The sequence below is a fragment of the Chrysochloris asiatica genome, unplaced genomic scaffold (genome assembly GCF_000296735.1).
Source record: "Chrysochloris asiatica unplaced genomic scaffold, ChrAsi1.0 scaffold00104, whole genome shotgun sequence".
Classification (NCBI taxonomy): Eukaryota; Metazoa; Chordata; class Mammalia; order Afrosoricida; family Chrysochloridae; genus Chrysochloris; species Chrysochloris asiatica.
This window is the reverse complement of record NW_006408622.1, coordinates 4,042,129-4,054,519: the sequence shown is the minus strand read 5'-3', so window position 1 is coordinate 4,054,519 and position 12,391 is coordinate 4,042,129.

Below are 12,391 nucleotides of genomic sequence, written 5' to 3'. Positions count from 1 at the left end.
GTTGATTTGTCAGTCATACTACAAAGTAGAAATGATTGTCCATGAAAAAGCAACTAGCTCAGCTCACAACTGCACCAATTGCCCAAGTTCTTCCTCCTAAGGTACTTTGGTGTCCACCATGCGTGCTTTACGCATACCTCCCATGTACCACAGAGAATACAGAAATGACATGCACTCCACAGTTGTAACTTAACAAACTCCATCGTTATATACAGCTTTGTCAAGGACACTCTCCAATTTTTAAAACACTGAATTTTTTTTCTTTTATAAACTATGAGTGTATGGCATTGTTTTTGTTAAGTGCCGTCGAGTCAGTTCTGACCCAATAGCGATCCTGAACAGAGTTTCCAAGGCTGTAAATCTTTACGGGAGCAGAAGGCCTCCTCTTTCTCCCACGGAGCAGCTGGTAGTTTCGAACTGCTGACCTTGCAATTCGCAGCCCGATTCATAACCACTACGCTACCAGAGCTGGCATTGTTAGGTGCCATCAAGTTGATCCCTACCCATAGCCACCTTATGTTCAACAGAACGGAACTCTTGCCCGGTTCTGCACCATCCTTACAATAGCTGCTATGCTTGAGCCCGTTGTTGCTCCCACTGTGCCAATCCATCTCTTTGGGGGTTTCTCTCTTTTTTGCTGTCTTTCCACTTTACTAAGCATGATGTCACCAGGGACAGGTCCTTCCTAATAATATGTCCAAAGTGTGAGAGAGAGAAGTCTGGCCATCTTGACTTCTACCAAGCATTCTGGTTGTACTTCTTCCAACACAGATTTTTTTTGTTGTTCCTCAGGCTGTCCATGGTACTTTTAGTATTCTCCTCCAACACCGTAACTCAAATGCATCAATTCTTCTAAAGTCTTCTTTATTCATTGTCCAACTTCCACATGCTTATGAGGCTATTGAAAATACCATGGCTTGTACACATGGGTCAGGTACACATAAGTCTTCAAACTGACATCTTTGCTTTTAAATGCTTTAAGGAGGTCTTGTGCAGCAGATTTGCCTAATGGAATACATTGTTTGATTTCTTGATTGCTGTTTCTAAGAGTGTTGATGGTGGATCCAAGCAAAATGAAGTCTTTAACAACTTCAATCTTTTCTCCATTTATCATGATGTTATTTATTGGTCGAGTGGTGAGGTTTTTGTTTTCTTTATCTTTCCTTTATGTTGAGGTGTAACACTTGCTGAAAGCTGTGGTCTTTGATCTTCATCAGTTAAGTATTTTAACTCTCCTTTGCTTCCAGCAAGCAAGGTTATATAATCTGCAGATTGTAGATTGTTAGTGAGCCTTCCTACAATCCTGATGCCATGTTTTTCTTCATATACTCCATCTTCTCAGATTATTTGCTCAACAAACAGACTGAAAAAGTATAGTGAAAAAATACAATTATGGGACATACCTTTCCTGACTTTAAACCATTCAGTATTCCCTTGTTCTGTTTGAATAACTGCCTCTTGGTCTATGTACAGATTTCTCATGAACACAATGAAGTGTTCCAGAATATTCATTCTCTGCTGTGTTCATAGCTTGTCATGATCTACATAGTCAATAAAGCACAGATAAACATCTTTCTGGTATTCTCTGCTTTCAGCCTAGATGGCAGTGGGAAATATAATTTCTACTGGTATAGTTTCCACCACTCACCTGTACTGTGGTGACTTCTATGTTGCTGTGATACTGAAAACTATGTGACTGGTATTTTAAATACCATCTGGGTCACCCATGGTGGACAGATTTCAGCAGAGTTCTCAGGCTAAGACAGACTAGGAAGAAGGAGAGGTGGACCACTTCAGAATGGTTAACGACTGAAAACCTTATGAATATCAGCTATAGACCTGAAAGATGAGCCCCTCAGGTTGGAATAAAAAGTAGAGGTGAGTAAAAATGAGGCGCACCCCAGCAAGACAGCGTGACACTCTGGCATCAATGATGTGCTCAAATATAACAACAATTGTGAGGCTAGTGCAATGTTTCGTTCTGTTGTACAGAGGATTGCTACAGTTGCTATGATTCACAAGTAACTCAGCAGCACCTAACAACAACAACAACCATGTAGTTTGGTGTCAATACTTTTATTCAGGCAAAAGCATCAGGAACCTTGCTCACCTTTGCTTTTGTACTATCAATGGAAAAAGGAAAATGATATTTTAGTATTATCATGAAATTTGTATTATTAGAATCCCTAGGGTTCTGCAGACCACACTTTGAGAACTCTCAGTTCATAAAAGTTGGGGTTTTACCCTGGAGCTGAGATAAACTCATCCTATCAAAAAATCATGTTGAGAGTCTGGGTTCACCAATAAGCTGTTCCTGCCAGTGGCTAATCTGGAAGAAACAAGAAATACGATTTCACTCATGGATTCATTTAATGACTCATTCAAGAGACATTTGATGGACACAATTGAACCAAACATCAGTGACACTAATGTACGTGAGGCATGGTATAACTATCATGAGCTTCATATACATGGTAAGGATGATTTCTTTTGTATGAGCATGGCTCTGGGGGTTAATGCACTGGGCTGCAGTCAGCTTGAACTGCAAGGTCCGCAGTTCAAGTTTACCAACCACTCCTGAGAAACCCTATACTCCTGAGAAACCCTGTATGGGTCAGAACCAACTTGACGGCACTTAACAACAACATAGTGGTGTAAGTGGAGTCTTGATGTGGTGCTGTGGGATAAGGCACTGAACCACAAGGTTGGCTTAAAATACAAGGTCAGCAGTTCAAATTCACATCATATATAATGTGGCTATGTGTTGAAACTGACTTGATAGCACTCAATAACAATAACAGCAGTGGTGTAAGTGTGTTAATATGCTCAGATGCTAACCAAAATGTTGAAAGTTTGAGTACATTAGAAGCACCTCAGAAGCCTGCCTTACTTATGAACAGTTAGCCATTGGAACCCCTATGGAGTCCACTTGTACTTTGACACACTTAGGTTTACCATGAGGCAGGCTTGACTGGATGACAACTGTTGTTGTTGTTAGATGCCATCCAGTCGGTTCCGACTCATAGTGGCCCTATATAGGGTTTCCAAGAAGCAGCTGATAGGTTTGAACTGCCAACCTTGTGGTTCATAGTCCAGCGCTGATCCTACAGAACAACACCAGGAAATGTTTATAGCAAATAGTGGAGATAGTGTGCCGTGGAGTCAGTTCTGACCCAAAGCAACCCTGAATAGGGTTTCCAAGGCTGTAAATCTTTACAGAAGCAGAAAGCCTCCTCTTTCTCCTGCAGAATGGCTGGTAGTTTCAAACTGCTGACCTTGAAATTAGCAGCCCAACTTGTAACCACTATGCTACCAGAGCTCCTTTGATGGCAACTAGTGATTATTTATTTAATGCCTATGTATATTTCTTTGAATGATTTTGAAGAAGCAGCAGAGCCTTACCACCAGTATACTAACTGGTGGTATCAGTGAAATGGTGGCATCCAAGCCTGGGCAGAACATCCCTGAAGAAGGTGACAGTGGGACTGAGACATGAGGTATGGGTGCAGGCAGTGCTAGGGGAAGAAGGAACGTTCATTGTCAAGGATCAGAGACAGAAAGGAGAAACACATTTGAGGAACAAGGAGAGCAGTGCTGCTGGACAACACACAGGGAAAGTAGAATGGCTAGAGATCAAACTAAGGGTAGGCTGGCTCTGCATATGTAACGCCTGTCAGTTAGCTTAAGGAATTTGGGTTTTGCCCTAAGGGGAATGGGAAGTCATCAATGAATTTAACCAGGAGAATGACAAGAGAGTCCTCATTTTTAAATGATTCACTGCCTTCAGTGTGGAAAACAGCCAAGACGGAGGCAAGAGTACTGTGGGAAAATTGTTTAGAGGAATGGTGGGCTGAGCAACCTCATGATGAAACAGGTACCAAATACCTCCTTTCTCTGGTGTCTTGCTATGGTAGTGCAGTTATGGGTGGAGCCAGTCACAACCCTCACCATCACGATCAAAATACCTGAGACTAATACAGTGTAAGGAGCTCTAGTAGGGTAGTGGTTACGAATCGGGCTGCGAACTGCAAGGTCAGCAGTTTGAAACTACCAGCCATTCCACGGGAGAAAGATGAGGCTTTCTGCTCTCATAAAGATTTACAGCCTCGGAAACCCCATACAGGGTTCTGACTCTATGAGTCAGAACAGACTCCACCACACTTAACAAGAACAACTACTTGTGTGTACTATATTACAATGTAACTTTCTCAACTAAGGTAAGTAGAAACATGAGCCTGAAGAACTCAGGAATGGACAGGACACCTGAAAACATCCTTCATGGTGAGGCAATGGAATAGACACAACCCCCCATCAACTTCTCTCCTTAATAAATGCAAGTCAAACAGAAGAATGAAGTGGTCAGAGAGGCTTCCAAAAGGAAGAGATATTTCTGGAATAAACACTTAAAGGATATATACAATGGACATGAGCCAGCCCAATCACTGACCACAATTTTTTTTTCTTTCCTCCTAAATAATGGGTAATTCTATGTCCAACCAGAATCCAAAAACCAATTGCTAGCCTTGCCTACCCTGAGTTGACATTCCCTTGGAAGAATACAGTGATCTCATTTTAGAATCACTGCTTAGACTCCCTTTTTGCTAGAATCTTGTCCCATTACCTGTGAAGTTTTTCCTAGTTATTGGAGCAGATTTCACACACCTGGGTCCTCAATTTTAGGGAAGTGACTCTTTTACTGATGCGATACTGCAACTAGACAAAAGTTTGGTAGCACTAGGGAAAATTCTCTGTGATAAGGCAGGATCGGATGATCATGGCAAATGCTGCAAAACATCCTGAAAGATATCTAGGCAGCTAGGGGCTGCACTTGTCAGGCTGATGGGTCTAACCATGTTGCTATGGTGAAATACCTTCAAAGTGGAATGTCACAGCTATGAAAGGTCTCCTGACCCAGACAAAGGTCTCGTCCATATTAACTAGTCATTGAGAATGACTGCCGGGACAAATAGCCACGATGGATGGTGATTGTTAAGTACCGTTGGGTCAGTTCCAACCCATAGCGACCCTGTATATGGATTCCGAGGAGCAGGGAGCAGCTGGTGAGCTTGAACCACTGACCTTTTGGATCAAACCAACTTTGTAGTCCAGCGTATTAACCCACAGATCTGCACCAGGACTCTGCACCAGGACTCCCATGGTGGTGGTTATGTGCTGTGGAGTTGGTTCTGACTCATAGCAACCCTGTAGGGGGTTTCTGAGGCTGTAAATCTTTATGAGAACAGAATGCCCCATCTTTCTCCCAATAAATAGCTACTAAGTTTGCACTTCTGATCTTGAAGTTAGCAACCCAGTTCAGAACCACTATGCTACCAGAGTTCCTTAGTCATGATAGTCTATTCTACTTAAAAAAAAAAAAAAATAGTTGTTAAAGCAACGGAAACAAAGAGCTTGGAAGCGATAGTGTGTGAAGTGAGCCTTGTTATGATTTGGGGAAATGAGACCACAGACATTTAAGCCAAGCTTTGGGACTCTGACCACAATAAAGTGATGAATACACTCCACAGCTCATAACAGGGGACCCTGAAGAGACCAGGCCTGCTCATTACAAAGAAACCACGCAGTTTCTTTGTGTTGTATCTCATGTTAGCTCAAAAAGAAAAAAAGGCCTGATAGAATAAATGCCTTGCCTATAAATCTCAACACACCCTGCATTATTAGTAAAACTTTTTAAAATTCATAACTGATTAAGTCATAAACTCTTCTGATGAATAAGACCCCACATATCAAATGATAAAATACTGAGATCTGGTAAAAGAATAAACCTGTTGAATAAATCTGCTATGCAAAAAAATTATCTCAATGCTATATATAATGAAATTCCTCTTAAATAAAAACCTGATAAAACAATAAAGCTGCTCAAAGATTAAATTTGTTGCACTCTAAGGTTGTATTTCTCATCTGTTTCTGGAGCTGCCAGACAGTTCAACCTGTTTAACCTAGGACTTTGAACCGGTTCATTCCAGTTCAATCCCCTGCTAAGAGTTTTCCTTTCTGCCTCAGATATACAGAATCAGAATTGACATTTTATCAAGATGCTAAAGTGATTCTTGGATAGGCTTATACATAAGAATCACGTGGGGATTTGTCAAAATGTAGATTCTGATTCAGTGTCTCTGGAGTGAAAATGCAAATTCTCAACAGTGGGTCAAACTGGAATGAGCCAGTCCAAATTCCTGTTTAGAGTGAGTCTTCTCTCTGGGAATGAGGTTGAACAGGAGCAGATGCTACTCTGTTCCCCACCCAACTGCCTTTGTAGCCAGTGGAACCCATGAAGGGAGGCCTGGCTCTGGTCAAGAATGTCTTTGCCCTTGAAGAGAATCACATTTACTACGCTGAAGGAAAGTGACCCTGGATGCACCAGCTTTGTGTGGTTTAAGCATGGCACAGGTGAACACCTATCTCCACGTAGACCTACGCTAACCTGCGATCTCGGCACCATCAATTGTTGTTGCTGTTGTTAGGTGTCATGGAGTCGGTTCTGATTCACAGCAGCCCTACGCACTGTCCAGTCATGCACCATCCTTACAACCCTTATTCTAATTGAGTCTATTTCTGTTGCCACTGTGCCAACCCATCTCCTTAGGGGGTCTTCCTCTTTTAACTGACCCTGTACTTAACCAAATACGATGTCCTCCTCCAGGGAGTGGTCCCTTGTGATGAAATGTCCAAAGTATGAGAGGCAAAGTCTTGTTATCCTGGCTTCTAAGAATCATTCTGTGTGTACTTTTTCCAATGCAGCTTTGTCTGTTCTTCTGGCAGTCCATGATACTTTTAATATTCTTCTCCAACAATAACTCAAATACATCAATTATTCTACAGTCTTCCTTATTCACTGTTCAAATTTCCCATGCATATGAGGATATTGAAAATACTATGGCTTGGGTGAGGTGCAACTTAATCCTCAAATGGACATCTTTGCTCTTGAATACTTTAAAGAGGTCTCACGCAACAGATTTGCCTAATGCAATACTTCATTTAATTTCTTGACTCCTGCTTCCGTGAGTGTTGATAGTGATTCAAACAAAATGAAGTCTTTGGCAACTTCAATCTTCATTTATTATGATGTTATTTATGATTCCAGTTGTGAGGAAGTTTTGTTTTCTTTACGTTGAGGTCTAACCCATACTGAAGGCAGTAGTATTTTATGTCCTCTTCATTTCCCAGTGTCAAGGTTGTATTATTGCATATTGCAGGTTGTTAATGAGTCTTCCCCCAGTCCTGATGACAGACAAAATAAAATAGTGACGTTTCTCTAGGAGTGAGGGTTCTGGGGAGAACCGCAAATAAAACTTGCTGTTTTTAGTAAGATTCAGCATTTTTCAAAATAAATTTCTTCTCAGATTGTTAAAGACCTTTGATTATTTTTCCAGAGTTCTGAAAATGTTGACTTTAACTATTTGACTATTTTTGCTAATGTCCTCATTGTTTTACAAATGGATTTTAGGGTGCCCTGGTGATGCTGTAGGATAAGCACTGGATTATTAACCACAAGGTTGGCAGTTCAAAGCCACCAGCTGCTCTTTGGGAGAAAGAGGAAGATTGCTTCTCCCAGAAATATTTATAGCCTCAGAAACCCTATATAGAGTTACTTTTGTTGTTCAGTGCCATTAATTTGGTTCTGCTTCATGGCCACTTGTATAGGGTTTCCAAGGAGCAACTGGCAGGTTTGAACTGACAACCTTGTAGTTACACTCTAAGGTTGTATTTCTCATCTGTTTCTGGAGCTGCCAGACAGTTCAACCTGTTTAACCTAGGACTTTGAACTTTGAACCGGTTCATTCCAGTTCAATCCCCTGCTAAGAGTTTTCCTTTCCGCCCCAGATATACTGAATCAGAATTGACATTTTTATCAAGGTGCCAAAGTGATTCTTGGATAGGCCTAGGCATAAGTATCACGTGGGGATTTGTCAAAATGTAGATTCTGATTCAGTGTCTCTGGAGTGAAAAGACAAATTCTCAACAGTGGGTCAAACTGGAATGAGCCAGTCCAAAGTTACAAGGTTGATGGTTTAAGCTCACCAGCTAATCCTTGGAAACTCTATACAATGCTGTTATGGATCAGAACCAACCCAATGATGCTGTTTGATTTTCATAACATGATAACATGTCTTAGGTACCTTACCCTAAAGCGAGATACCAGGACTCCACAGGGTTGGCATAAGTTGTGATCTATTCAAGGGCAATACATTTGAAGTTTGTGAGCTACTTCATCAGTCTAGATTTGTTTCCTATTTCTAGAACTGCTATTATCTTTTTAAACTTCCTTGTGCTTACCTTAAACCACAAGGATTTCATTCAAATTTTCACTGAGAATGAAATGGCTTACTGAATGCAAGTAAGAAGTTCCCTTAATAAGACGTCGTGACTTCTTTCTGTAGCAGCCTGCCGTGAGATCAAGTCAGTATGTGTGACTTAAAATTAAAATGATAGCAATGAAACATAGCTAGTTGACATTTGACTAAAACATGACTTAGATAAAATTACATGGGTGAGAAAAACAAGTCTTAAAAATGTAGCAATATTATCAACGAGGGGATACCTGTAAGCATTTTGATCTCTGACACTAAGGTTGTTAATAAGAAATCAATATTAAATGGAATATTAAAAACTATCAAGAGCAATTAGCAATAATTGTATCTCAACAATCTCCAGATGAGTCAGACCCAAAGAGTAGCACACAGACTTTCTCCCCACACAGCCTTGCTCCTTCTTCCATGATTCGCCTTCTGAGGTCTATTTTGCTGTTCACCTTCTGTTTGTTTATATTTCCTTCCCAAACAGTAACTGGCCTCAGCTCAGATGCCATGATCTGCTATCTCACAGCTATTTTTCTGAACATAAGTAGCTTGCATTTAAAACTCTCCAGCTCATCTGTCTTCATTTGAAGACTGGGTTAAAAAATAAAATTAATGATTGCTATCAGGGAAAAGACGAGCAGCATCTTTGGTGAAAAGTAGATCTGCCACGTTTGGCCAAGGCTGACATCTTTCACTGGCTGGAAATGGCTGGATATACTTGTAAACATTATTAAAAATAATAACTTAATGTTTCCTTCCTGTGACTCGCCAGCATTAGCAAAGTAGTTCCAATTAGTATTTCCTGAGGGTGAGGTAGGCCTTTTACTTCGTTTCATTTAAAAGGGAATTTGTTTTCTAATTTTTACTTCTCCTGCTGTCAATAATAGAACAGAGTCAAATGATGACTACCACCCTTCCCTCACTTATATTTTACAAAACCACAGCAACGGCATACGCATCTTTGATTTTATTTGTTTTATCTGTGCTTGTTCAGGGGGAGAGGAGACGCATTTACATTTCTGTGATCTGGATAGTGTTGCGTGGGGTTTTAAAACACAAGTAAATCACATCAAGAGACTAAATCATTTTGTAGGATTTTGAGGGTGAAGGCAAATAATTCCATGATAAATTAACATGAGTGACTGGGAATAGGATGCTCTTCCTTGGAAATCTGAACCTCCACTTCCCTCAGAGAGTGGCAAGAAGGAAGGAAAGAAGAAAGTGAAGATGGGAGAGAAGAATGGAGAAGGGAAGGTCAAAAAGTTACCTCCATGGCCCAGTTCTTTCCTCTGGGTAGCTGACTGTAATTGTACCTTCTTCCTTTCATTTTAGTGAGTATCTTTTTAATAGACTCATCTTGCTTTATTAAAGTCAAAAATATGTTTTTAAATGCTAAGTGAGACGCACATTATTGCAAATGCAAAGCTGAAAAATGTGTTTGGCAGCCTCAAGGTAATAATTTCTTCCAATTTCAACACAAAGTTTGTGAATATTTCAATTGATTATGTTGGGCAATCCACTAGTCATTTAATCATATTAACATATAACTTGCATATTCAACGCAATCTCACTTGCTTGCTTACCTTATACCACAGAAAGCCTCACAAAGCAACAGGCATATGCGGACACAGACTCATGTACACTCACACATATAGTCATTTCCTGTGCTAGGCATTTAACCCAAGTTCTACTTAATGTCTAAGCTGTGCAAATGACTGTATAAATTGACATAACGACATAACGGAACTTTGTAATAGCATAACAGAGCAAACCATTATGAAGAAGGTAGAAGGCATTATTTACAACATTAATTAAAACTAGGGGGGAGAACTAGGACCATATAAATCCACTTCACTTTATTTTCAATATTTTTGCTTGGCACTTCATGTCTTGCTTGTCTACTTATTTGGGCATTTCGGCATAGACAGCTAACTTTTCAACTTTGTATGTGTCATGGTACGCTTTGAGTCTGTTTGATTTTCATAGCATGGTAACATGCCTTAGGTACCAGGAACTGACAAGCATCACACAAAACAGAGGACACAGTGCTGGAACACTGCCTTGTATGAAAGAAGCTTTCAGTATGTGTGTTGGGAAAGCGTTAAATCCACATGCTTGGGGAACTAAGCAGGAAAAAGGTCAAAGGTGGAGCTCTGGAGGAAGGAGGATCCAAGACGGCAGACTAGGCAGATACACTATTCAGACCCTATACAACAAAGACTCAAAATATCAAGTGAAACAAGTTCAGATAACAATCCTGGAACTCAGAGCTTCACGGGAAACAATAAAATTAACCAATCAAATATGAATGCAAGGAAAAGATGACCAAAACCAGTGAATGAGGAGACATATGGAATGGTAAACTGCCAACCAGCACAGTGTGGCCATTTTGAATTATTTGAAGCAGCACAATCAGAGCAGGAACCAGACAAGTGAATCCGCTAGCTCAGAACTGCATCAGTGTCCACCTTAGTGACTAGTAGTAGCAAGAGGTGCCACATATCTCTTTTCCCTGAGCAACTTCCCAGTAAGCAGAGAGGCCCAGCCCCTCCACCACCACCCACCTAGCTGCCCTACCTGTGCTGTGCTGTACTGTGACCACAAGGTCGATGTTCAAGCTTTCCAGCTAACCCTTGGAAACTCTATACAGTGTTGCTATGGGTCAGAACCACCCCAATGGCACTTAACAACAACAAAAACAGCAATAACAGTAATAACCATGGAGTGGGAATTCTGCTAATACCAATATTGTGGCACTTTTGCTTTTTATGTTTTCTGTTGTATTTTTTTGTCTCCTTAGCTCTTCACTCTTCATCCTTTTGTTTTTCTCTTTGATTTCTTCCTCTCCTCCTATCTTTTCTCCCCAGTGGTCAGGAGCCAGCCATTCTACCCAGGAACTGTAGGATACCTGACTGATAACCACAAGGTTGACAGTTCAAACACACCAGCTGCTCCTCAGAAACCATATACAGGGTTGCTATGAGTCAGAATCAACTTGACAGCAATTAGCAAGAACATATCCACTACATCTGCCACCCCGTGCACAGGTGAGTGCCACCACCAACCCCAGCACCAATGGGGCAATGATAGATGGCAGCCAACACACACCCAAACTGCCCTCAGCTGCTCTGCATTTCCAGCAATCTGAGACCTGTGCCCACACTCTCATTAGCTACCAAACCCACTCAGAGTCAGGTAGTGAGCATCCCAATGCTGCCAAACTAGCAGAAGAGTAGCATGCCTGTGCCACTGCATGGACATAGCAAGTCAAAAGAAAACAAGAATTTAGGGTGAAGCAAACCAACAAACAATCAAAAAAATGAATACAACAACTATACTAGAGACAACAGGCAACTTTCAATATCACACAATATCACAACTTTCAATATCACACAAAGTGGCTTACACAAGTGCTCAAAATGCAGGGCCAGAAAATGTTCTAGAGGAAAAAATGCTCTTAGAACTACCCGATAAGGAATTCAGAGGATTTATACTTAGATCCTTTCAGGAATTTAGGAAATAGATCAAGGAAACCACAGATGAAAACACAGAGAAAACTCTACATTAATTCAGGGAAAAAACAACAACAACAACAACCAGAACAAATCAACAAAATAAATGTAAGATTAAAAAAGAGAAAATAGAAAACCTAAAGATTAAATTTCAGATGTAGATACGCATTGGAAGGGCAAAGGAAAAGAATTAAGTCAATGGAAGACAGAATTCATGAAATTGAAGACAAATCTCTTAATACTAATTAATTAGAGGAAGAATCAGAACAAAAAACAGCCACAACAAAATTAAGATAGCCTAAATATTATATGGGACACTATCAAGAGGGATAACTGACAGCGATTAGAATTCCAGAACAGGAGTAAAAAAAAAAATTAAAATCATTGAGAAAAAATTCAAAGACTTGTTGGAAGAAAATTGCCCTAGCATCATGAAATATAAGAAGATACACATTCAAGAAGCTTAATGAATCCCAAATAGGATAGACAACCCCCCCAAAAATCACTTAGGCATATCCCCTAACCAAACTTTCCAAAACCAAGACAAAGGAAGAATCTAGG